The sequence below is a fragment of the Muntiacus reevesi genome, chromosome X, assembly GCF_963930625.1.
Source record: "Muntiacus reevesi chromosome X, mMunRee1.1, whole genome shotgun sequence".
NCBI lineage: Eukaryota > Metazoa > Chordata > Mammalia > Artiodactyla > Cervidae > Muntiacus > Muntiacus reevesi.
The window spans coordinates 80,931,933-80,957,579 of NC_089271.1; the positions used below are offsets into that span (position 1 = coordinate 80,931,933).

Genomic DNA, 25,647 nt, shown 5'->3' on the forward strand with positions numbered 1-25,647 from the left:
ATCCTCTGTTGCCCCCTTTTCCTCCTGCCTTCAATCTTTCTCAGCATCAGGATCTTTTCCAATGTTTCAGCTTCAGCATCAGTCCTTCCAATGAATATTTGGGCTTGATTTCCTTTAGAATTGACTCATTTGATCTCCTTGCAGTCCAGGGGACTCTCAAGAGTCTTTTCCAGCTCCACAATTCAGGAGCATTATACTTCAGTGTTCAGCCTTATTTAAGGTCCAGCTCTCACACTGGTAAATGACCACTGGAAAAACCGTAGCTTTAACTATATGGATCTTTGTCTGCAAAGTGAAGTATTTACTTTTTAATATACTGTCTAGGTTTGTCATAGCTTTCCTTCCAAGGAGCAGACATCTTTTTATTTCATGGCTGCAGTTATTATCTTCAGTGATTTTGGAGCCTAAGAAAATAAAGATTGACACTATTTCCTCTTTTTCCCCATCTATTTGCCATTAAGTGATGGGACAGGATGCCATGATCTTAGATCTTAGTTTTTTTAATGTTCAGTTTCAAGCAAACTTTTTCACTCTCTTTCACCTTCAGGAAGAGTCTCTTTAGTTCCTCTTCACTTTCTGCTATTAGAGTGGTATTATATGCATATCTGGAGTTGTTGATATTTAGCCTAACTGTCTTGATCCCAGCTTGCTATTCATCCAGCCTGGCATTTCACGTGATGCATGAGCATATAAGTTAAATACGCAGGGTGGCATTATACAGTTTTGTCTTATTCCTTTCCCAGTTTTGAACCAGTCAGTTTTTCCACATTCGTTTTTACCTGTTGCTTCTTGATCCGAGTACAGATTTCTCAGGAGACAAGTAAGGTGGTCTGGTAATCCTATCTCTTGAAGAATTTTCCAGTTTGTTGTGATTCACACAGTGAAAGCCTTTAGCCTAGTCAATGAAGCAAAAGTATATGTTTTTCTGTAACTCCCTTACTTTCTCCCGATTCAATGAATGGTGTCGATTTGATCTCTGGTTCTTCTGCCTTTTCTAAATCCAGCTTGTACACCTGGAGTTTTCAGCAGTTCATGTACTGTTGATGCCTAGCTTAAGGGATTTTGAACATTACCTTGATAGCATATGAAATGTGTGCAAATGTGTGGTAGTTTGAACATTCTTTGGCATCGCCCTTCTTTAAGATTAGAATAAAAACCAAACTTTTCCAGTTCTGTGGCCACTGCCAGGTTTTCCAAATTTACTGGCATATTGAGTGCAACACTTTAACAGCATCATGTTTAGGATTTTAAATCACTCAACTGCAGTTTTGTCACTACCACTAGCTTTGTTTGTAGTAATGCTTCTAAAGGCTCATTTGACCTCACACTCCAGGATGTTCAGCTCTGATGCTCTAGGTGAGTGACCACACCATCATGGTTATCTGCATCATTTTGATCTTTTATTTGCATAGTTCTGCTGTGTATTCTTGCCACCTCTTCTTAATCTCTTATGCTTCTATTAGGTCCTTACCATTTCTATCCTTTATCATGTCCATTCTTGCATGAAACATTCACTTGATACCTCCAATTTTCTTGAAGGAATCTTTAGTCTTTTCCATTTTATCGTTTTCCTGTATTTCTTTGTGTGATTCCTTTAAGAAATTCTTCTTATCTCTCCTTGCTGTTCTCTGGAACTCTGCATTCAGTTGGGTATATGTTTGTTTTTCTATCTTGCCTTTTGCTTTTCTTCTTTCCTCAGCTATTTGTAAAGCCACCTGAGACACCCATTTTGCCTTCTTGTATTTCTTTTTCTTTGGGATGGTTTTGGTCATTGTCACCTGTACAATGTTATGTACCTCTATCCATAGTTCTTAAGGCACTCTGTCATTCATATCTAATCCCTTGAATCTATTTATCACCTCCACTGTATAACCAAAAGATATTTGATTTAGGTCATACCTGAATGGCTTAGTTATTTCCTCTACTTTTTTCAATTTAAGCCTGAATTTTGCAATAAGGAGCTCATGATCTGAGTCACAATCAGCTCCAGGTCTTGTTTATGCTAACTCTATAGAGTTTCTCCATTTCAGCCACAAAGAACATAATCAATCTGAATTCGATATTGACCATCTGGTGATGTCCATGTGTAAAGTCGTCTCTTGGATTTTTGGAAAAGAGTGCTTGTTGTGACCAGTGTGGTTTCTTGACAAAACTCTGTTAGCTTTGCCCTGCTTGGTTTTGTATTCAAAGGACAAACTTGCCTGTTATTCCTGGCATCTCTTAACTTCTCGTTTTGCATCCTAATCCTTTATGATGAAAAGCATATCTTTTTTTTTTTTTTTTTTTTTTTTTTTTTTTTGGTGTTGGTTCTATAAGGTCTTGTAAGATTTCATAGACCTGGTCAGCTTCACTTTCTTCAGCATCAGTGGTTTGGGCATAGGCTTGGATTACTTTGATGTTGAATGGTTTGCCTAGAAGTCAAATGAGATCCGTCTGTCATTTTTGAGGTTGCAACCAAGTACTGTATTTCATACTCATTTTTTACTATGAGGGCTACTCCATTTTTTCTAAGGGATTCTTGCCCACAGTAGTAGATATAATGGTCATCTGATTTATTATTTTTTTTTTAAATATTATTTTATTAGTTGGAGGCCAATCACTTTACAACATTTCAGTGGGTTTTGTCATACATTGATATGAATCAGCCATATAGTTACACGTATTCCCCATCCCGATCCCCCCTCCCACCTCCCTCCCCACCCGACTCCTCAGGGTCCTCCCAGTGCACCAGGCCCGAGCACCTGACTCATGTATCCCACCTGGGCTGGTGGTCCGTTTCACCATAGATAGTATATATTTAAATTCATTCATTCCCATCCATTTTAGTTCTCTGATTCCTAAAATGTTGTTGTTCACTCTTGCCATCTCCTGTTTGACCACTTTCAATTTACCTTGATTCATGGACTTAACATTCCAGGTTCCTATGCAGTATTATTCTTTACAGCAATGGGCTTTACTTTCATCACCAGACACATCCACAACTGGGTGTTGTTCTGCTTTAGCCCAGGCGCTTCATTTTTTTCTGCATCAATTAGTATTTGCCCTCCAATTTCTCATAGTAGCATATTGGACACCTTCCAATCTGGGAGGTGTATCTTCCCGTGTCATATATTTTGCCTTTTCATTGTATCCATAAGGTTCTCCAGGCAAGAATCCAGGAGTGGACTGCCATTTCCTCCTCCAATCGACTACATTTTGTCAGAACTCTCCACTATGACCCGTCATCTTGTGTGGCCCTGCTCAGCATGGCCCATACCTTCATAATTGCAAGGCCCTTTGCCACAAGACTGTGATCCACGAGGGTTTTTTTTTTTTCCATTTATTTTTATTAGTTGGAGGCTAATTACTTTACAATATTGTAGTGGTCTTTGTCATACACTGACATGAATCAGCCATGGATTTACATGTGTTCCCCATCCCGATCCCCCCTCCCACCTCCCTCTCCACCTGATCCCTCTGGGTCTTCCCAGTGCACCAGGACCAAGCACTTGTCTCATACATCCAGCCTGGACTGGTGATCTGTTTCACCCTTGATAATATACATGTTTCAATGCTGTTCTCTCGAAGCATCCCACCCTCACCTTCTCCCACAGAATCTAAAAGTCTGTTCTTTACATCTGTGTCTCTTTTTCTGTTTTGCATATAGGGTTATCATTACCATCTTTCTAAATTCCATATATATGCATTAGTATACTGTATTGGTCTTTATCTTTCTGGCTTACTTCACTCTGTATGATGGGCTCCAGTTTCATCCACGCACCCCAATGTTCATCACAGCACTGTTTATAGTAGCCAGGACATGGAAGTAACCTAGATGCCCATCAGCAGATGAATGGATAAGGAAACTGTGGTACATATACACCATGGAATACTACTCAGCCATTAAAAAGAATTCATTTGAATCAGTTCTCATGAGGGGGATCTTTATTGATTATCTTGGCTCAATTGGTCCCTAAAACACAAAATATTCTTAACTCACTTGTAAAGGGTTCTGATTTGCTCTTAAAACTAGAAATCTGGAGCAATTAATGAAATGAAACTTTATAGTAGAGAAAGTGAAAAGGAAGTGAAATAGAAATTAACGTGTTTAATAACTTCAGTCATTTAAACAGATTCCAGGAGTCTATATGGAAAGATATATGATACAGATTTAATTGACTCTGGAAATTTTGATTCCCAGAAAGTTGGTTAGTTTTAGCACTGCTTTTCCTCCATTAGTGTTATGCAAATTCATGATGTGTTGGTGATTAGATCTTCGTCAGATACTTGGCAAGTTACAAATAACTCCCATTGAGGAAAAGAGTGGAGTGACCTATTTAATTTTTTTCCATTTATTTTTATTAGTTGGAGGCAAGTTACTTTACAATATTGTAGTGGCTTTTGCCATGCATTGACATGAATCAGCCATGGATTTACATGTATTCCACATCCTGACCCCCCCTCCCACCTCCCTCTCCACCTGATCCCTCTGGGTCTTCCCAGTGCACCAGCCCCGAGCACTTGTCTCATGAATCCAACCTGGACTGGTGATCTGTTTCACCCTTGATAGCATACATGTTTTGATGCTGTTCTCTTGAAATATCCCACCTTCGCCTTCTCCGACAGAGTCCAAAAGTCTGTTCTGTACATCTGTGTCTCTTTTTCTGTCTTGCATATAGGGTTATTGTTACCATCTTTCTTTTTTTTTTTTTTTAATTTTATTTTATTAGTTGGAGGCCAATTACTTCACAACATTTCAGTGGATTCTGTCATACATTGACATGAATCAGCCATAGAGTTACACGTATTCCCCATCCCAATCCCCCCTCCCACCTCCCTCTCCACCCGACTCCTCTGGGTCCTCCCAGTGCATCAGGCCCGAGCACTTGTCTCATGCATCTCACCTGGGCTAGTGATTTGTTTCACCATAGATAATATACATGCTGTTCTTTTGAAATATCCCACCCTCACCTTCTCCCACAGAGTTAAAAAGTCTGTTCTATACTTCTGTGTCTCTTTTTCTGTTTTGCATATAGGGTTATCATTACCATCTTTCTAAATTCCATATATATGTGTTAGTATGCTGTAATGTTCTTTATCTTTCTGGCTTACTTCATTCTGTATAATGGGCTCCAGTTTCATCCATCTCATTAGAACTGATTCAAATGAATTCTTTTTAATGGCTGAGTAATATTCCATGTTGTATATGTACCACAGCTTCCTTATCCATTCATCTGCTGATGGGCATCTAGGCTGCTTCCATGTCCTGGCTATTATAAACAGTGCTGTGATGAACATTGGGGTGCACGTGTCTCTTTCAGATCTGGTTTCCTCGGTGTGTATGCCCAGAAGTGGTATTGCTGGGTCATATGTTACCATCTTTCTAAATTCCATATATATGCGTTAGTACGCTGTAATGTTCTTTATCTTTCTGGCTTATTTCACTCTGTATAATGGGCTCCAGTTTCATCCATCTCATTAGAACTGATTCAAATGAATTATTTTTAATGGCTGAGTAATATTCCATGGTGTATATGTACCACAGCTTCCTTATCCATTCGTCTGCTGATGGGCATCTAGGTTACTTTCATGTCCTGGCTATTATAAACAGTGCTGCGATGAACATTGGGGTGCACTTATCTCTTTCAGATCTGGTTTCCTCAGTGTGTATGCCCAGAAGTGGGATTGCTGGGTCATATGGCAGTTTTATTTCCAGTTTTATTATTTTTTTTTCATTTATTTTTATTAGTTGGAGGCTAATTACTTTACAATATTGTAGTGGTTTTTGTCATACATTGACATGAATCAGCCTATATGCAAAACAGAAAAAGAGACACAGATGTACAGAACAGACTTTGAGAGAACAGAATCAAAACATGTGTATTATCTAGGGTGAAACAGATCACCAGCCCAGGTTGGATGCATGAGACAAGTGCTTGGGTCTGATGCACTATTTCCAGTTTTTTAAGAAATCTGGAGTGACCTATTTGAAAAGAAGATGTTAGAAATGACAGAAAGCAAGTTTCAATTCATGAAATAGTAGGAAAACTGATTAATATTAATACATATAAATAATATCTCAGAATAAATCCAGGAACTAAAAAAAAAAATAGAAGAAAATAGACCCAATAAGAGGAGCTTTTAAGACAAAACACTCTTAAAGATGTTATATCAGTTCAAAGTCTATACATAGCTCTGAAATATAGGATATTTAGTGCATTAAAGTGATAGGAAAAACTTGTTAGAGATGGGTAGAAACTCATTTAAATGCAAAAAGAAGATCAAATTTAAAAGTTTATCTGATAGTAGTGGTGATTGTGTGTGCGTGTGTGTGTATGTGTGTGTGTAAGAGAGAGAGAGAGAGAGAAGATTAATGAAATAAAAAGAAAATAATTTCTCCTAAGGAACTGTGGGAAAATACAGTCATGTAATTCTATAGCAATAACAGCTTAAACAATGTACAAGGGAAAGATATTTGGGAAAAAGAGTATGGACAAAAAAGGAGACTATTCAAAGAGATCTTTTTTTTTATTTCTTGATCAGAAGAGAAGGAAATTTTGGGGTATAACTTGAAAGTGAAAAGTGGAGTCAGTAACCTTTAGATACTAGATACAACAGAGCTGGTGTCCTTGTCACAACATCCAGCCCATTTAGGGTTTAGTTTTTCACAAAATTCCCAACACAGTGAGAACTATTCATTTTGACTTGGAACCTGGTTTGATGCCATGACTTGGCCCTTGATGCTGACACTACAGGGCATGGTGGGTAAGCTCTGAAACTGGCCTGATGTCTTCCCAGAGTCAGTCATTTTAGTGTAAATATCACTGTGGTTATGGTGTTCAGACACAAAATTTAAGCATAAAATTTATACACACATGGACAAATTCTGTGTGGCCATTCTATGGCTAGTCTTTAAGGAGACTTAGGTCTCTAAATATATAATATTTTAAAGTTGAAGAAATTCTAGAAGAAACATTCAGAAACAGTGTTCTGGAAAGAGAACTTAGGTGAATTTAGTCTTTTGGGTTCATTATAGGAAATATTTTCACTTCTCTTTCCTTTTCCCACAAAGGTGTGTATGTGTGTGTGTATGTCTGCGTGTGTGTGAGCATTAATTTTAAATTAACTGTCAGCATAAATTTGCAGGAAAGAAAACCTTTTGGAAACCCTTTCAGTTTGTTCCAATTAACTTTTATATAATAAGATGCAGTAAAAATATGTGCATGTTGGGCTGCCAGAAAAATTATGAAAGGGAAAATTAATTATATTGAAACAGGCTACTAATGTACATGGAGTAATTAGTGTTAACCTATGAGTGGAGTTTACACAGACAGATTTTATTTCATTAGAAGGCATCGTTTTCTAATAAAATGGAATGAGCTATCTAATGAGGTGGTGAGATTCTCAATACCGGAATTTAAACAGTAAAGGATAGATGGCCACTTACAGAGGATTCTGTTGAAGAAGTTCATAATAGTTTGTACTGCATTAATTCTAAGGCTACTCCTAACTGTGTTTTTAAAACTTTATGACTGATTTAATAGCTCCTAACTGCAAAAGAAATAAATTATTTTACACGTGCATTAACCAGTCTTTCATCAAGGGTTGGGTTCAGCAAAAAATGTCTAAAATAATATTTTTCCATGTTTGATGAATGCAGTTGAATCCTAGAAAGAAGTCAAATTTTAGAGAGTTAAAAATTCTCCACTCAAAAATACTCTTTTAATGTTTTATGGTCTTTTCCTGATCAAAGCTGAGACAAACAAAAATTGTGGGTGTGGAACATTATACATGATTATGTGAGGGTATAAAAAAAGAAAAGAAAAGAAAAGAAATGACAGAAAGTGGCATGAAGTTTTGTGATTTTTGGATGGGGAGAAAGAAAAGGAGTGAGAGAGAGGAGGGGAGACAAGAGAGAGAGGTTAGAGTGAGAAAGGGAGTGTGAAATAGGGACAGAGAACAGTAAAGATGAAGGGGAGAAATATGGGAAGAGGGCAAAGAGGAGGAAGAGAAGTATAGTTAAAAAGAAAGAGTGACAATAAAAAAATAACAACAAGGTCCTACTGTCTAACATAAGAAACTATATTAAATATCCTGTGATAACCATAATGGAAAAGAACATGAAAAAGTATATATATGTATATTCTTTTATATGTATATATCTTGTGTGTATATATATATGTATATGTGTGTGTATATATATATATATGTATATATGCATACATATATATATGTATATATACATACACACATACTGAATCACTTTGGTGTACAACAAAAACTAACACAATATTGTAAATGAACTATATTTCAGTGAAAAGCAAATTTGAAAAGTGTGACAGTTGAAGAAAAAAAAATCTAGGATCCATGAAGGGAAGCAGAGAGAATCTATCAGTTCAGTTCAGTCGCTCAGTCGTGTCCGACTATTTGCCACCCCATGAATCTCAGAACTCCAGGTCCCACTGTCCATCACCAACACCTGGAGTTTACTCAGACTCATGTTCATCGCGTCAATAATGCCATCCAGCCATCTCATCCTCTGTCGTCCCCTTCTCTTCCTGCCCTCAATCCCTCCCAGCATCAGGGTCTTTGGCAATGAGTCAACTCGTCACGTGAGGTGGCCAAAGTACTGGAGTTTCAGCTTTGGCATCAGTCCTTCCAATGAACATCCAGGACTGATATCCTTTAGGATGGACTGGTTGGATCTCCTTGCCGTCGAAGGGACTCTCAAGAGTCTTCTCCAACACCACAGTTCAAAAGCATCAATTCTTCGGTGCTCATCTTTCCTCACAGTCCAACTCTCACATCCATACATGACCAGTGGAAAAACCATAACCTTGACTAGACTGACCTTTGTTGGCAAAGTAATGTCTCTGCTTTTTAATATGCTCTCTAGGTGGGTCATAACTTTCCTTCCAAGGAGTAAGTGTCTTTTAATTTCATAGCTGCAGTCACCATCTGCAGTGATTTTGGAGCCCCAAAAAATTCTGACACTGTTTCCACTGTTTCCCCATCTATTTGCCATGAAGTGATGGGACCAGATGCCGTGACCTTAGTTTTCTGAATGTTGAGCTTTAAGCCAACTTTTTCATTCTCCTCTTTCACTCTCATCAAGAGACTTTTTAGTTCCTCTTCACTTTCTGCCATAAAGGTGGTGTCATCTTCATATCTGAGGATATTGATATTTCTCCCGGCAATCTTGATTCCAGCTTGTGCTTCTTCCAGTCCAGCGTTTATCATGATGTATTCTGCATATAAGTTACATAAGCAGGGTGACAATATACAGCCTTGACACACTCCTTTTCCTATCTGGAACCAGGCTGTTGTTCCATGTTCAGTTCTAACTGTTGCTTCCTGACCTCCTTACAGGTTTCTCAAGAGGAAGGTCAGGTGGTCTGATATTCCCATCTCTTGAAGAATTTTCCACAGTTTATTGTGATCCACACAGTCAAAGGCTTTGGCATAGCCAATAAAGCAGAAATAGATATTTTTCTGGAACTCTCTTTTGATGATCCAGCCGATGCTTGCAAATTGATCTCTGATTCCTCTGCCTTTTCTAAATCCAGCTTGAACATCTGGAAGTTCACGGTTCACGTGTTGCTGAAGCCTGGCTTGGAGAATTTCGAGCATTACTTTACTAGTGTGTGAGATGAGTGTAATTGTGCATTAGTTTGAGTATTCTTTGGGATTGCCTTTCTTTGGGATTGGAATGAAACTGATGTTTTCCCGTCCTGTGACCACTGCTGAGTTTTCCAAATTTGCTGGCATAATGAGTGTAGCCCTTTCACAGCATCGTCTTTTGGGATTTGAAATAGCTCAACTGGAATTCCAGTAAGAGGGAAAAGAGATGGAGAACATGGGGGTGGAGACGAGAGAAGTACAAGAACGGACAAGTGTGTAGAAGAGGGAAACAGAAACAAGATAGAGATAATTTCTAGAGTAACTCTGTGGTGAAACATACTGAAAATTAAATAGTATCTATTTAATTTTGTAAAACATCCTACAATCATTTTATTAAAGTAATGATTTAATTACAATTAGGATTTCAAATAGGAGGTATAGACTGGTTGTACTGCCTTTCTCTCCACAACTCTTACAGGAGTATAGGGCTCCTGGAATGACACACCTGTTTTTAACCTTGATTCCTTTATGTTTGGGTGGAAAATCCTCCTTTAGTGCTCATTATTGAAATGATGCATTTTCTGTAGATATCATGAAAAAAAATTGTCATTAAAAACATCATTTAATTGCTTAACTTACTAAACATCACTGTTTTGATTATAAGATTATTTGGGGTGCATCAAGTGGGTCCTTGATTCACTTATTTTGAAAATCACCTCTAATTGCTAAAAGAAGAACTTTGCTTTCCAAACTAGTTGCTACTTATTAATCCCTGATTGAAGTCAATTGAAAGACTGAAGTAATTTACAAGCCAAGCGGTATTCAGAAAGTTCTGACACACCAGAGTAAATTATTACCTTAGGAGAGAGAATGGGCTACTCATTGACCATTTCTTTTTAAAGAGAAGAGTGAACTACCTTATGTAAAAATATTGGAGGATGTTTATATGTATAACAAGGCTTTACTGGTGGCTCAGATGGTAAAAAATCTGCCTGTAATGCAGGAAAATGGGGGTCTGATACCCAGGTTGGAGAGGTTCCCTGGAGAAGGGGATCTTCTTGCCTGAAGATTCCTTCTTCTTGCCACTCCAGAATTCTTGCTTGGATAATTCCATGGACAGAGGAGCCTGGTGACTTACAGTCCATGGGATCACAAAGAGTCAGACACAACTGAAAGAATAACATATTCACACTTTCACTTTTTCATATGTATGATATCACTTCAGTTAGTAGATTTTAATTACAATAGAGGCAGTTCAAATACCTAGAATACATTATTTCAACCTTCAAACACAATTTATCACAGTTCTCTATACAAATATTTGAAGATAATTCCACCCTTGCTTATTTTAAATCAAACGTCTCTAGGCAAAAAGAAGCCAGCCTATATAGGAAAGACAACATTAATGTGAGCTAGTAATCTTGATATATTTAAATGCATTTTTATTAAAATATACTCTAGTTTCCTAGTTTGTTGATAAAAATCAATGCATATTTATGAACTGCTTAGGTAGTAAGCAATTGTTTCTAAATTTGTCAATGAATAAGAATTGCTGAATGGGATAGTTGGTGTGAATAAGTGAATGTTTTAGATGTCAGACAAGCCTAAGCAAACTGCTTGAAATCAGTGTTAAATTCTCCCCTTTAAAAACTTCTAGTGAAAAAGTAGTAACAACTATAATATCTGAGCAATAAACAGAAATCACATGAAAAAATCAGATTTCTGAGTAGAAACATTTTTAATGGCCCTTTTGTTAGGGGTGCTTTTGAGAAAGAGTGATAACAAAGTTGTGGTTAAGGATATGTCTCCACCCAAAGAAAATATTCTCAGTCTGTTAATTAGGACAAAAACAGGCCTAACATCCCAGGCACACTATTCTTTTCTTGAGATAGCTAAATATTTCACCTCAGCTATTTATTTTTTATCTTCTTTTAAGATGGGCTTTTTTCTTCATCTTACTCTTTGCTGTTCCCTTTGTTAATTGTCCTTGACCATTGGAACGTTACTGTAGAGCTGCACAGTCCAAGTGGTAAGAATCATTGTTTAATGGCATTCAAATTTTACCAGCACCGGGGGAATGCTTAGTTCCTTCAGGGTTGAGATAGAATAGAACCCACAATTAAAGATGTCTGTCAACTGCTATTATGCCTCTAGTTTTAACTTTTTAAAAAGATAATCTGTTCTTTTTGTGATCATTGCTTTATTTCCCCTGAGATTTAGAGGTCACCCTTTGTTTCTTGTTCAAATTGGAAATTCTTGGCACAGTACTCCTCTATTAGCTAGATTGTTTCTGACTGATATAAGGTTAATAGACATTAGTTCTAGGACATGGTCTATGTATCTCTTTGGGATATGCTAAAATAGGCAGGGGAGATCGTATCCAGTTCTTCAGAACGTTTTAGACACAGTTTATGTTAGACTTTAAGTTAACATATGATCTTAAAATTTCACTGTGGGGTATACTAACTCAATTAATCTTTTACACAAAGTTCTAGTAACTTTGTTCTGTCTATCAAATTGTTGGTGTTCACATGCCTGATATGTCACAAATCCAACTGAGGCAATCTTCATTTTTTTTTCAATAGAGGATTTTGTTCTGATTGTTCTTTACTGAATTAAAGGAAATTTGAGTTTTGTCTTTTCCCACCTGAGAGTCCTAGACAAACAAAAGAAGTTAGACTGGAATCCACTGTATATCTGTTAGTATAATTAAATTGATATAACACTGTGTCTAAAACAAATCATCTTAAAGTTGGAAAATGAACAGAGAGTTATTGGGCTGTTGGGAGAACAGTTAATTTTACAAGATGCAACTCAAAAAGTAAAAAAGCAATGAAATTCAACAGACACAGCTTAATGAAAACAAGAAATTTGAAAGAGAAACAAGTATATTTCAATGTATGTTAATTCAGGTAGAAAATATCTCAGTAAGTTGTGTTATCCCAATTATTTATCAAGTCTAGGAAATACAAATTTTAAAAGAGTCATTGTATAAAAAGATAGACTATGCAAATGAGAAAAATAATGGAATGTATTTTCAATTTATCATGGCTATAGATACCATGTTACTAGAGAAGATCTAGTACAAAAAGTTTTAAGGGTTATTAGGTAAAGGAAAGTTTCTAAAAGGATAGTGAAAGGAGTACCATGAAATAAGGGGCAGATAAAAGAAAATATTTCAGTTTCCACAGATAGCTATTCTCTATTCTTTACACTGAAATTTCCACACTCTGTTGTCACTTATTCTAAAGATATTTTCTGTAAGCATCATTCATTCCTAAATTTATATGCTATTTTATATTATCAGTTTCAGTTATTTTAATGATAGAGAATTAAACCTTCAGAGTGACCTAGTGTCTTACTTGGTGGCTTAGAATGTAAAGAATTTGCCTGCATTGTGGGAGACCGGGATTCGATCTTTGGGTTGGGAAGACTCCCTGGAGAAGGGAACGGCAACCCACTCCAGTGTTCTTGTGTGGAAAATCCCACTGACAGAGGAGCCTGGTGGGTTACAGTCCATGGGATCACAAAGAGTTGGACACAACTGAGCGACTAACATGCACACACACACACACACATGCGCACACACACACACACACACACACACACACACACACACACACAGTGACCTAGTACTGAAAATATCTACCAAATTCTGTCACTTTTTTTTGTATATCACTGCTCCTTTTGGGGAGAAGCATGAGTCTTCTTGTTTTTTCCAGGAGATTTATGTTTTTCAATCAAGTTATATAAGATCCAAGAGGGGGTGAGTTGTTTCAGTTGATTGGGATCTACTGGGGTAATATTTCTCAGTACTCTGCAATCAGCAGGGTTTAAAAAATTGAAAAAGATTGAAGATAAATAGTGTTTGGTAGTCTTTCTGAGATGAAAATTAGATTTTCCTGAATAATGTTAGCTTTCTTCACACTTAATTGGTTCACACCCATATAGGAATATATTTGATCTCTTACCTCAAACTCCTATAAAGTACAACTGTATTTTCATTCCTGACTTGTTTATCATCTTGAAACATAAAACTCTCTTTGAAATATATAGCCTGCCCCTTAGAAAGTATAATTTGAATAATATTGGAAACAATTCCTTGCTTATGATTTTTGACATTTGCAATTAATTTGGAGGTAATATTTTAAGTTATTTGCTTTGTTTTGGTCTTTGAGCATCTTTAAAGGAAGGATTTATGATTGATTTAAGATTTAAGTTCAGATTTAGGTGAAGTTTTTGTATTATCATAGCATTAAGCCTTGAATGAGTAAGGTTAATTGCTTATCTGTATCAAAGTATTGCTAAGAAAATGATAATTGAATGGACTTAATATTTTATCTCTTTTTTAGATATTCAATGAGGATGCTTATTACTTTCTCACTGTTCAATTCAGTTCAGTTCAGTTCAGTCGCTCAGTCATGTCCGATTCTTTGTGACCCTATGAATCCCAGCACGCCAGGCCTCCCTGTCCATCACCAACTCCCAGAGTTTACTCAAACTCATGCCTATCGAGTCGGTGATGCCATCCAGCAATCTCATCCTCTGTCATCCTCTTATCCTCCTGCCCCCAATCCCTCCCAGCATCAGAGTCTTTTCCAATGAGTCAACACTTCACATGAGGTGGCCAAAGTACTGGAGTTTCAGCTTTGGCATCAGTCCTTCCAATGAAAATCCAGGACTGATCTCCTTTAGGATGGGCTGGTTGGCTCTCCTTGCAGTCCAAGGGACTCTCAAGAGTCTTCTCCAACACCACAGTTCAAAAGCATCAATTCTTCGGCACTCAACTTTCTTCATAGTCCAAATCTCACATCCATACACGACCACTGGAAAAACCATAGCCTTGACCAGACAGACCTTTGTTGGCAAAGTAATGGCTCTGCTTTATAATATGCTATATAGATTGGTCATAACTTTCCTTACAAGGAGTAACCGCAGTCACCATCTGCAGTGATTTTGGAGTCCCCCAAAATAAATTCTGACACTGTTTCCACTGTTTCCCCACTATTTGCCATGAAGTGATAGGACCAGATGCCATGATCTTAGTTTTCTGAATGTTAAGCTTTAAGCCACCTTTTTAACTCTCCTCTTTCACTTTCATCAAGAGGCTTTTTAGTTCCTCTTCACTTTCTGCCATAAGGGTGGTGTCATCTGCATATCTGAGGTTATTGATATTTCTCCCAGAAATCTTGATTCCAGCTTGTGCTTCTTCCAGTCCAGCATTTCTCATGCTGTACTCTGTATATAAGTTCTCACTGTTAATATTAACTGTTATTTCAGTAAGCTTAAATATGTTATGGGCTTCCCAGGTGGCCCTGGGTGGTAAAGAGCCTGCCTGCCAATGCAGGAGATATAAGAGATGTGTGTTGGATGCCTGAGACAGGGAGATCTCTTTTAGGTCGGCATGACAGCCCATTCCAGAACCCACAGACAGAGGAGTCTGGTAGGTTACAGTCCATATTGTTGCACAGAGTTAGACATAACTAAAGCGACTCAGCATGTATCTATGCAAATATGTTTCCATTGTGGAAACAGTGTCTGACTTTATTTTTCTGGGCTCCAGAATAACTGCAGGTGGTGATTGCATCCATGAAGTTAAAAGAGGCTTGCTCTTTGGAGGGAAAGTTATGACCAACCTAGACACCATATTATAAAGCAGAGACATTACTTTGCCAACAAAGGCCTGTCTAGTCAAGGCTATGGTTTTTCCAGTAGCCATGTATGGATGTGAGAGTCGAACTATAAAGAAAGCTGAGCACAGAAGAATTGATGCTTTTGAACTGTGGTGTTGGAGAAGATTCTTGAGAGTCCCTTGGGCTGCAAGGAGATCCAACCAGTCCATCTTAAAGGAGATCAGTCCTGGGTGTTCTTTGGAGGGACTGATGTTGAAGCTGAAATTCCAAAACTTTGGCCACCTGATGTGGAGAGCTGACTCATTTGAAAAGACCCCACTGTCTTGATGACTGTGGCTTTGTAGTATAGTCTGAAGTCAGGCAGTTTACTTCTTCCAGTTCCATTCTTCTTTCTCAAGATTACTTTGGCTATACGAGGTTTTTTGTATCTCCATACAAATTGTGAAATTATTTGTTCTAGTTCTGTGAAAAAAAAAGGTACTGGCACAAAGACAGAAATATAGATCAATGGTACAGAATAGAAAGCCCAGAGACAAATCCACGCACCTATCGACACCTTATCTTCTATAAAGGAGGCAATAAAATACAAGAGATAAAAGACAACCTCTTTAACAAGTGGTGCTGGGAAAACTGGTCAACCACTTGTAAAAGAATGAAACTAGAACACCTTCTAACACCATACATAAAAATAAACTCAAAATGGAATAAGGATCTAAATGTAAGACCAGAAACTATAAAACTCCTAGAGGAGAACATAGGTAGAACACTCTCCGACATAAATCACAGCAGGATCCTCTATGACCCACCTCCCAGAATATTGGAAATTAAAGCAAAAATAAACAAATGGGACCTAATTAAACTTAGAAGCTTTTGCACAACAAAGGAAACTATAAGCAAGGTGAAAAGACAGCCCTCAGATTGGGAGAAAATATTAGCAAACAAAGCAACAGACAAAGGATTAATCTCAAAAATATACAAGCAATTCCTGCAGCTCAATTCCAGAAAAATAAATGACCCAATAAAAAAATGGACGAAAGACCTAAACAGACATTTCTCCAAAGAAGACATACCGATGCCTAACAAACACATGAAAAGATGCTCAACATCACTCATTATCAGAGAATTGCGAATCAAAACCACAGTGAGGTACCATTACACACCAGTCAGAATGGCTGCTATCCAAAAGTCTACAAGCAATAAATGCTGGAGAGGGTGTGGAGAAAAGGGAACCCTCTTACACTGTTGGTGGGAATGTAAACTAATACAGCCATTATGGAGAAAAGTGTGGAGATTTCTTAAAAAACTGGAAATAGAACTGCAGTATGACCCAGCAGTCCCACTTCTGGGCATACACACCGAGGAAACCAAATCTAAAAGAGACACGTGTACCCCAATGTTCATCGGAGCACTGTTTATAATAGCCAGGACACGGAAGCAACCTAGATGCCCATCAGCAGATGAATGGATAAGGAAGCTGTGGTACATATACAGCATGGAATATTACTCAGCCATTAAAAAGAATTCATTTGAATCAGTTCTAATGAGATGGATGAAACTGGAGCCCATTATACAGAGTGAAGTAAGCCAGAAAGATAAAGACCAATACAGTATACTAACAGATATATATGGAATTTTAAGAGATGGTAACGATAACCCTACATGCAAAACAGAAAAAGAGACACAGATGTACAGAAAAGACTTTTGGACTCTGTGGGAGAAGACGAGGGTGGGATGTTTCAAGAGAACAGCATCGAAACATGTATATTATCTAGGGCGAAACAGATCACCAGCCCAGGTTGGATGCATGAGACAAGTGCTCAGGGCTGGTGCACTAGGAAGACCCAGAGAGATTGGGTGGAGAGGGAGGTGGGAGAGGGGATCGGGATGGAGGATACATGTAAATCAATGGCTGATTCATGTCAATATATGGCAAAAACCACTACAATATTGTAAAGTAATTAGCCTCCAAGTAATAAAAATAAATGGAAAAAGATAAAAAAAGAAAAGACCCTGATGCTGGGGAAAATTGAAGGCTTGAGGAGAAGGGGACGACAGAGGATGAGATGATTGGATGACATCACTGACACAATGGACATGGGTTTGGGTGGACTCCGGGAATTGGTGATGGACTGGGAGGCCTGGCGTGCTGCGATTCATGGGGTCTCAAAGAGTCGGACACAACTGAGTGACTGAACTGAACTGATCCAAATATGTTATATGTTATTTTAGTTATTTAGATAATGACCTAAGTACTTTAATTCAAAATCACAACTGGCAAAAGAATAATTTTTGTTAAATCATAATAGCTTTAAGAGCCCAGATAGAAATGCTATATAAATGATTATATAAATTCCACCTAATATGATCCATATTCTTTAAATTATATATAGATTTTATAAAAGAGAATGGGTTTAAACTCACTGACTTTTTTTTGCTCAACTGTCCATATATAGAATAAGAAGGAAAACAAAAGAATGGGCATTTTCCGTGTGTCTCTAACTCAGTTTACATGACTGTTTTTTCTTTTAAAAAATAATATGCACAAATAGTGTGCTGTTATATTTTCAGAAGCATAGTGCAATTAATTTTTTTTCTTATTTAGTATATGAAATTCTTTGCTTTCCTCTTAACTACTGTCTGTCCAATTATTTTCTGCACTTTGTAAAATGAGCATGCCTGGTGACTTAAGTCAGATGTTTCAGTGCATAATACATAAGAGAAAGTATTAAAAGTCCAAAATTTACTCATCATGAAGGAAGTGAGATATCATTTAGTTCAAATGAATGCAATAACGTTTAAGAGATTTGGATATTGTCTGCTTGTGAAATTACTGCTCTCAATTTTTTCATTTTATTTTATCCACATTTTCATGAATCTAAAAAATAATATGAGGAAATATATTTGATAATCCAGTGTTACTTTCAATAATCCTCTGATTTAAAATTTTGACTCTTATATGCATAGCTTTTACTATGCTAAAGTAAAGTATGCCAAGTGTAGAATAGTGATTACATTTGTTAGTTATTCTCGTTAGTTTAAAACATTACAATATTACTCTTTGCCTTCAGTGCCTGTACAAAATTTTCCTTCATCCATAGTGCAATTGTAATGTATGATATAATTTAAGCCATTTTCTCTTCTTCATCAATTCAAAAAATTAAGCTCAATTTCCTCATGCAAATAAGGCCTTTATAGCTCATGTACTTGAATTGAATTCATTATATATGTCTATTTGTCTAGTTGGGCCAATAACGCCACCATTAATTTTAAATTGACCATTAAATGTTATACAATTGTTCCCATATTGAGAAAACTAGCAATAGGACATGACATAATGAAACTGCATCAACACCTGCAAAAAATGCATTAGCTTCAATTACGTATATGTCTTCACGTCAAATTTTCAAAAGAATGATACTATGCATAAATAAACATTGCCTTGAATCAAAATTGCTACAAGTTCCCTTTAATAGCCAAAAGTTGGAGAAGTCAATGTAGCCTGAAATTTCTGAATTGAAACCTGTTTTCATAAGATATATCCTCAGAAGCACACTTGTGGCTTTTAAAGCTACTTAAAAACTCTGCCTCAGCCCAAGATGGGGTAAATGAGATCAACTTTGCCATACCATCTGAAACAACCTAAAGAAAGAGGGAAATGGTGTATAAAACAAAACTCTGAATTTGAGGCAGTGAAGGATATTGATCCCTTAGAGACAGGAAAGGAATGAGGTGAACTCTAAGATTACCACAGTTTACAATCTTGAGGGAGTTTCCAGGGCAAAACACAGGGAGAGATAATCTAGATGGAGCCTGAAAACTCCCTGAGTTGAGGAGACAGAGATGGGAATCCAAAGACACCAAGATGGCTAGAGTTTCCTGGACACAGTGTTGAAGAGAAGAGAGCGACACAGAAAGAAAGCCCTGGGGATGAGTAGAGGATCTCCTTCATGTATTCTTCAGCTTATTCATCAGTGTATGTGTGAGGAAACCATCTGAGGCCAGTGAAAAACCATCTGGTAGTATTGGAGAATGGTGTCAGTTGCTTACATAAAGCTGGGAATAGTACTTGTTCCCACTAGTAAGACTGAAAAAATTCACACTTCTGGGGCATTGAGTAGAATACTCAGGAAGATCTTTCTTAGCAGTGGGGACTATAGCCCTAGATGGAGTATTACTTTGGATTTGTCTAACAAATAATAAAAGGAAGACTTGAAAGGATCAAACTATTTCTAAATAAGCTAAATGAATCTCAGATAAAATGGGAATATCCAACAGCCAAAAAAGGGAAGGTAAAATGGATGACATCCAAATAAAGATTACCAGGCATACACAAAAGCAGGAAAACATAAACTATAATGAGGAGAATAATTAATTAATAGAAACTGACCCAGAACTGAAACAGATGTAAGAATTAGCATAAAATGACATAAAAATGTATTACAGTCATATTCTGTATGTTCAAAATTTAAATTTAGATATGAAAGATATTAGTGCCCAACTCTTTGCAGCCCCATGGACTGTAGCCCACCAGGCTCCTCTGTTCAAGGGATTCTTCAGGTAAGAATACTGGAGTGCCATTCCCTTCTCCAGAGGATCTTCCCAACCCAGGGATTGAACCTGGGTCTCCTGCACTGCAGGCAGATTCTTTACTGTCTGAGCCATCAGGGAAGCCCCATGAAAGATATTAAAGAGGCTCAAGTCAAACTTCTAGAGATGGAAGCTACAATCTTTGTGATGGAAAAATGCACAGAATAGGATAAATATCTCGTTAGACGTGGAAGAATAAAAGATCGGTTAATATGAAGAAATCACGATACAAACTATTGAAAGTAAAAAATGAAAAAAGGAGGATTGTTAAAGTGCTAAAAGAAAAAATATATATATATATAGCCATTGAAGATATCTTTTAAAACTGAAGGCAAAAATAAAGATATCCTTGACATACAAAAGCTGAAAGAATTTATTACCAGCAGACATACATTACAAGAAATGTAAAAGGAAGTTCTTCAAGCAAAAAAAGATAAAACATAGGATAAAAATGTGGGTATATATGAAGGAATGTAGAGCACTATAAATAACAACAGGTTAACTATATAAGATATTTCCATATTATTTAACTCTCTTTTAAGGTAACTTAACTACACAAAATGAAATAATATATTGTGGAGTTTATAGCACATACAAGTAAAAAGTAAAGTATAGTTCAATAATGGCTAATGGGAGAGGAAAAATGGAAATATACAATAGTAAATATTTTATATTACATGAGAATTATTATAATATCAATTGAAGAAATTTGTGAAAAGTTAAAAGACATACAGAATAATTCTGAAGCAATTCTAATTCTAAAGCAATCCCACCTCCTCCAAGGGATCTTCCAGACCCAGGGATCAATCCTGTGTCTCTTATATCTCCTGCATTGGCAGGAGGGTTCTTTACCACTAGCACCATCTGGGAAGCCCCAAACTGAATCATAAAGGTTCAATTGTAACTATATGGCTGATTCATGTCAATGTATGACAAAACCCACTGAAATGTTGTAAAGTGATTGGCCTCCAACTAATAAAATAATATTAAAAAAAAAAAAAAAAAAAACACACACACACAAAAAAAAAAAAAAAAAAGTTGTTTTCAATCTAAATGAAGGCAACGAAAGGAAAACTTGAACCAAAAAAAAAAAAAAAATAGAAAACAAATAGCAAAATTAGTAAGTCATAAATATATCAATAGTCAAATTAAATAGAATAGGTCTAAACAATTAAAATGAAGAAACTGTCTGATCTGACTAAAAAAAAAAAAAAAAAAACAAGACTACTATAATGCCGCTAACAAAAAAAATACATTTTAAATATAAAGATACAAATAGTTTAAAAGTAAAATGTTAGAAAATTATATGCTATGCAAAATATAGCCAAACATTTAGAATGACTATATTTATACCACCAGGTCTTCCATGGTGGCTCAGTTGGTAAAGAATCTGCCTGCAATGAGGGAGACCTGGATTCGATCCCTGAGTTGGGAAGATCCCTTGGAGAAGGGAATGGCTACCCAATCCAGGATTCTGGCCTGGAGAATCCCATGGACTGTATAGTCCAGGAGGTCACAAAGAGTTGGACACAACTGAGCGAGTTTCACTTTCATATTTATACCAGGAAAACAGATATAATAGTAAAGAATACTAACAGGTATTTGTTTTTGTTCAGTTGCGAAGTCATGTCTGACTTTGCAACTCCATGGACTACACCACACCAGGCTTCCCTGTACTTCACTATCTCAAAGAAAGATATTTCATAACAATGAAGACATCAATTCACCGAAAAGACATAGTAATTCTATATGTTTACGCATCCAATAATATAACTACAAAATACATGAAGCATAGAACTGCAGAAAAAGAAAAAGCAACAATTTTAATAAGAGATTTCAATAGTCCTCTCTCATTATTTGATATACAAGTATAATGAGAATCAAAAATGATGCAGTATATATGAACATCACTATCAACCAACTTGACCTTAAGACATTTATTCAGCATTCCACTCAACAGAATGCATTCTTTTCAAGCACTGCCAGAGAATTTACTAAGACTCTGCATTATAACACTTTTCTTTTTTTCAATAATTTTAAAGAATTCAAGGCATCCAAAATACGTTCAGTGACCACAAAATTATACATCAATAATTGAAAGACATCTAGAAAATGCATCCAAATAGTTGAGAAAGCTAAATAATATACATAAATAAATTGTTTCCAATAAGAAAATGTTTTGAACTGAATAAAAATGAAAACATCAATTTATTAGAATTTGTGGGATGCTGCTAAAACAGGAAATAGGAGAACATTTATATTGTCTTTATTAGTAAAGAGGCAAAGTGTAAAATCAGAGACTTCAGTCTCCACTTTAAGAAACTGGAATAACAACAACAACAACAACAAACAAAGTAATCAGAAAAAGAAAATAATAAATACCAAAGTCAGAACCAATGAAATTAGAAATAAAGCAAAACAAAACAAAAAACAGGAGAGAGTGTTACCCACTTCAATGTATCAGACCAAGACTATCCTATATCAAATTAAATATAAGCAACAAAAGAAAACTAAAGATCAGTCTCCTTAATGAATGTAGGCACACACTTATAAACAAAATTATATAAAATGATATCAAACTCAATGTAACATACATCATGATCAAGTGGACTTTTGTTGGCAAAGTAATGTCTCTGCTTTTTAATATGCTATCTAGACTGGTCATAACTTTTCTTCCAAGGAGTAATTGTCTTTTAATTTCATGACTGCAGTCACCATCTGCAGTGATTTTGGAGCCCCCCAAAATAAAATATGTCACTATTTCCACTGTTTCCCCATCTATTTGCCATGAAGTGATGGGACCAGATGCCATGATCTTAGTTTTTTGAATGTTGAGTTTTAAGTCAACTTTTTCACTCTCCTCTTTCACTTTCATCAAGAGACTCTTTAGTTCTTCTTTGCTTTCTGTCATAACAGTGGTGTCATCTGCATATATCTGAGGTTATTGATATTTCTCCCGGCAATCTTGATTCGAGCTTGTGCTTCATCCAATCCAGCATTTCTCATGATATGCTCTTCATATACATATTTCAAATCTGATCAAATTGTTCACTTTGTGTATGATTTATTATATAACAATTATATCTCAATAAAGTTGTGGCAATTACATATTTTAGAAATTTGATTTAAATCAACTCACCAAAATCACACTATTAAATATTTAAGTTAGATAGCCAAAAACTTAACTTTTAAAACGTCATGCTATTTATTTATTGGTAAGAAGTATTCACAAAAGCAATTTAGATGGAAATTCCAATAGTTTTGAAAGCATAGCTACATTGAAACTGTTCTAAAAGGTAATGGTCTCTAGCACCTCAGAAATTGTTAAAAATGCTTGTATTTGAATTCAGAAAATGGGGGTATTTCCAAAATCAATACACTAACAATTTTAATACTAAGAAACATAAAACATACGAAGGAAATAATTTTTATTAGAAGCTTTTAACATATTTTTTCTTTATCATATTTCCCTTCCTTCATTTTTTTCATGTCTTGAAACTACTGTTAAAACAAAAGTTTAGATTTCTATACTTTGGAGTCAAAATTGTATTTGATGCATACATAAATGATAAACAGTTGCTTAAAATTATTTTTGCAGGTAGAGTACTAAGAAGTAACAAAGCAATTTTTAATCTATCAATACACCACATTTGACATTTGAAAATAGAAAAAAAAATGGACAAACTTAAAAGAGAGCACATAAACTATGTTAACCATGATGTTCTACATTCATTCAGACTAGATTGTAAGCAACAATAACAGACTAAAGGTTTATTTCCAGCTTTTGATATAATCTTTAAAATAGTTGACATATATGGTGAGAACCATCTGTGATTTCACCTTAGCTTGCTTAACTGTTTTTCTCCTTTTAGAGCTGCTTGGTCCAAAATGATATGTCTTCCTGTATTTTTGTTATTGCTGTAGTTTTACAATGGTATAAACAGACCTACAACTTTCCACTTTCAATACACAATTGGGAAAGATTGAAAGCAAGGAGAGAAGGGTACGACAGAAGATGAGATGGTTGAATGGCATCACCGATTCAGTGCACATGAGTTTGAGCAAACTCCGGGAGACAGTGAAGGACAGGGAAACCTGGCATGCTGCAGTCAATTGGGTTGCAGAGTCGAACACAACTGAGTGACTGAACAGCAATAGGACTTCCTTGATCACATCATGATAAAATTAGGATTAACTATTCCACACACAAAAGAGGAAATTGAAATTAATGTTGAAATGAGTAAAATTGGTAAGAAGTACTCACAGAAATAGTTTAGCTTGAAATTCTAGTAGGAGAACCACAGCTACCTTGAAACTGTTGTGGTGAAAGGTAGTGGTCTGCAACATCTCAAAAATTGTTAACATTTTTCTATTTCAGATCAGGCAATAGGAATACTCACCCTCGAAATCTATACAATACTTACTTTTAAATATTAAACATGAAATATATGAAGTGACTTTTTTGAATGAATAATGCAGTGCATTGTATAACATCAAATCCTTTAACAAATTCTCATTTTTCTTGAATACTTATACACTAACTCTATCTGTGGAAAATAGTTTGGAAGGAAAATGTTCTAAGAGAATGCAAATTGAGATAATTTATTTTAGTTGATCTCTCAAAATCCCTAAGTAATAGTGAAAGAATTATGTATGGGTTTACTTTTGAAATGGACTTACACATTTAAGCAACCAATGTAATATGAAACTAAGTTGTTTATTATTTAGTGTAATGTTATTAATATCGTTAGTTGGCAGAAAATAATCCTTTTGTAGAACTATTAAAAGGACATTTAATACTACTAAAATGAATAATCTTCAAAACACATATCAAATACATCAACCCATTAAGTAATCACATGAATAATCAGGTGAAAACCACCACCGAACAACATGTATATTATCTATGGTGAAACAGATCACCAGCCCAGGTGGGATGCATGAGACAAGTGCTCGGGCCTGGTGCACTGGGAAGACCCAGAGGAATCGGGTGGAGAGGGAGGTGGGAGGGGGGATCGGGATGGGGAATACGTGTAACTCTATGGTTGATTCATATCAATGTATGACAAAACCCACTGGAAAAAAAAAAAAAAAACCACCACCTGTCACACAGTACTATAAAGTCACACTTAAAATCTCTATTCTCTGAAAGTTTTTATAATAAATGCAGCTGCCTCACTTATTTTTCTTTGTCTTCATAGAACTTATGTATATCTTTTACAATGTCAAGATGATATCAGTGTTTTCATATTCATTGGAAATTATCAGGTTTTTAAAAACACAGTGTTCCTATGGAAAGCTAATGTCAAGTTTATATTAAAGTAAAATACCGTTCAGGTGATAAAGTGAAAAACTCTGTACAAAGTCACTAATTTTATTTCTACTTTATAATCTTTTAGGAGGAAATCTTTAAACTCCACCCCTAAAATATGCAAGTAAATCTTCCAATACTAGAGAGACACATAAATTCGTTTTGTTGTCACATGCTAGCAGTCAAAACTGAAACACTAAGATTTTATGGTGGTTAGAAGGAAATATAAATAACTCTGGCCTTTACAAGTAAAGTGAAACATACCCTAAATGAAATTCCTAATTTTCAAAGGCTTCTTTAATCCCTAAAGTAACAAAAGACCAGTTTTGTTGTTCATGATGAGCTAGATGCACAATGTCCTTGTACTAACCTTGAAAAATGTAATCTCTATTATTTTAAACATCTTTTAAAATCAGAACACATGTACTTTATAATAAATCTGAAAATTTTATGAGTAAGAAAGCATGTCTTTTGATGTTCTGAAAATGCAGTATATTCAAAAAAGCTTCCCTCGTA

General features: G+C 36.0%; 1 protein-coding gene across 2 annotated transcripts in view; it reads left to right on the forward strand.

Moving 5' to 3' along the window:
* Positions 1–25,647, forward strand: part of LOC136154110 (protocadherin-11 X-linked) — an 823,611-nt gene that overhangs the window by 169,273 nt on the left and 628,691 nt on the right. The window lies entirely within an intron of this gene.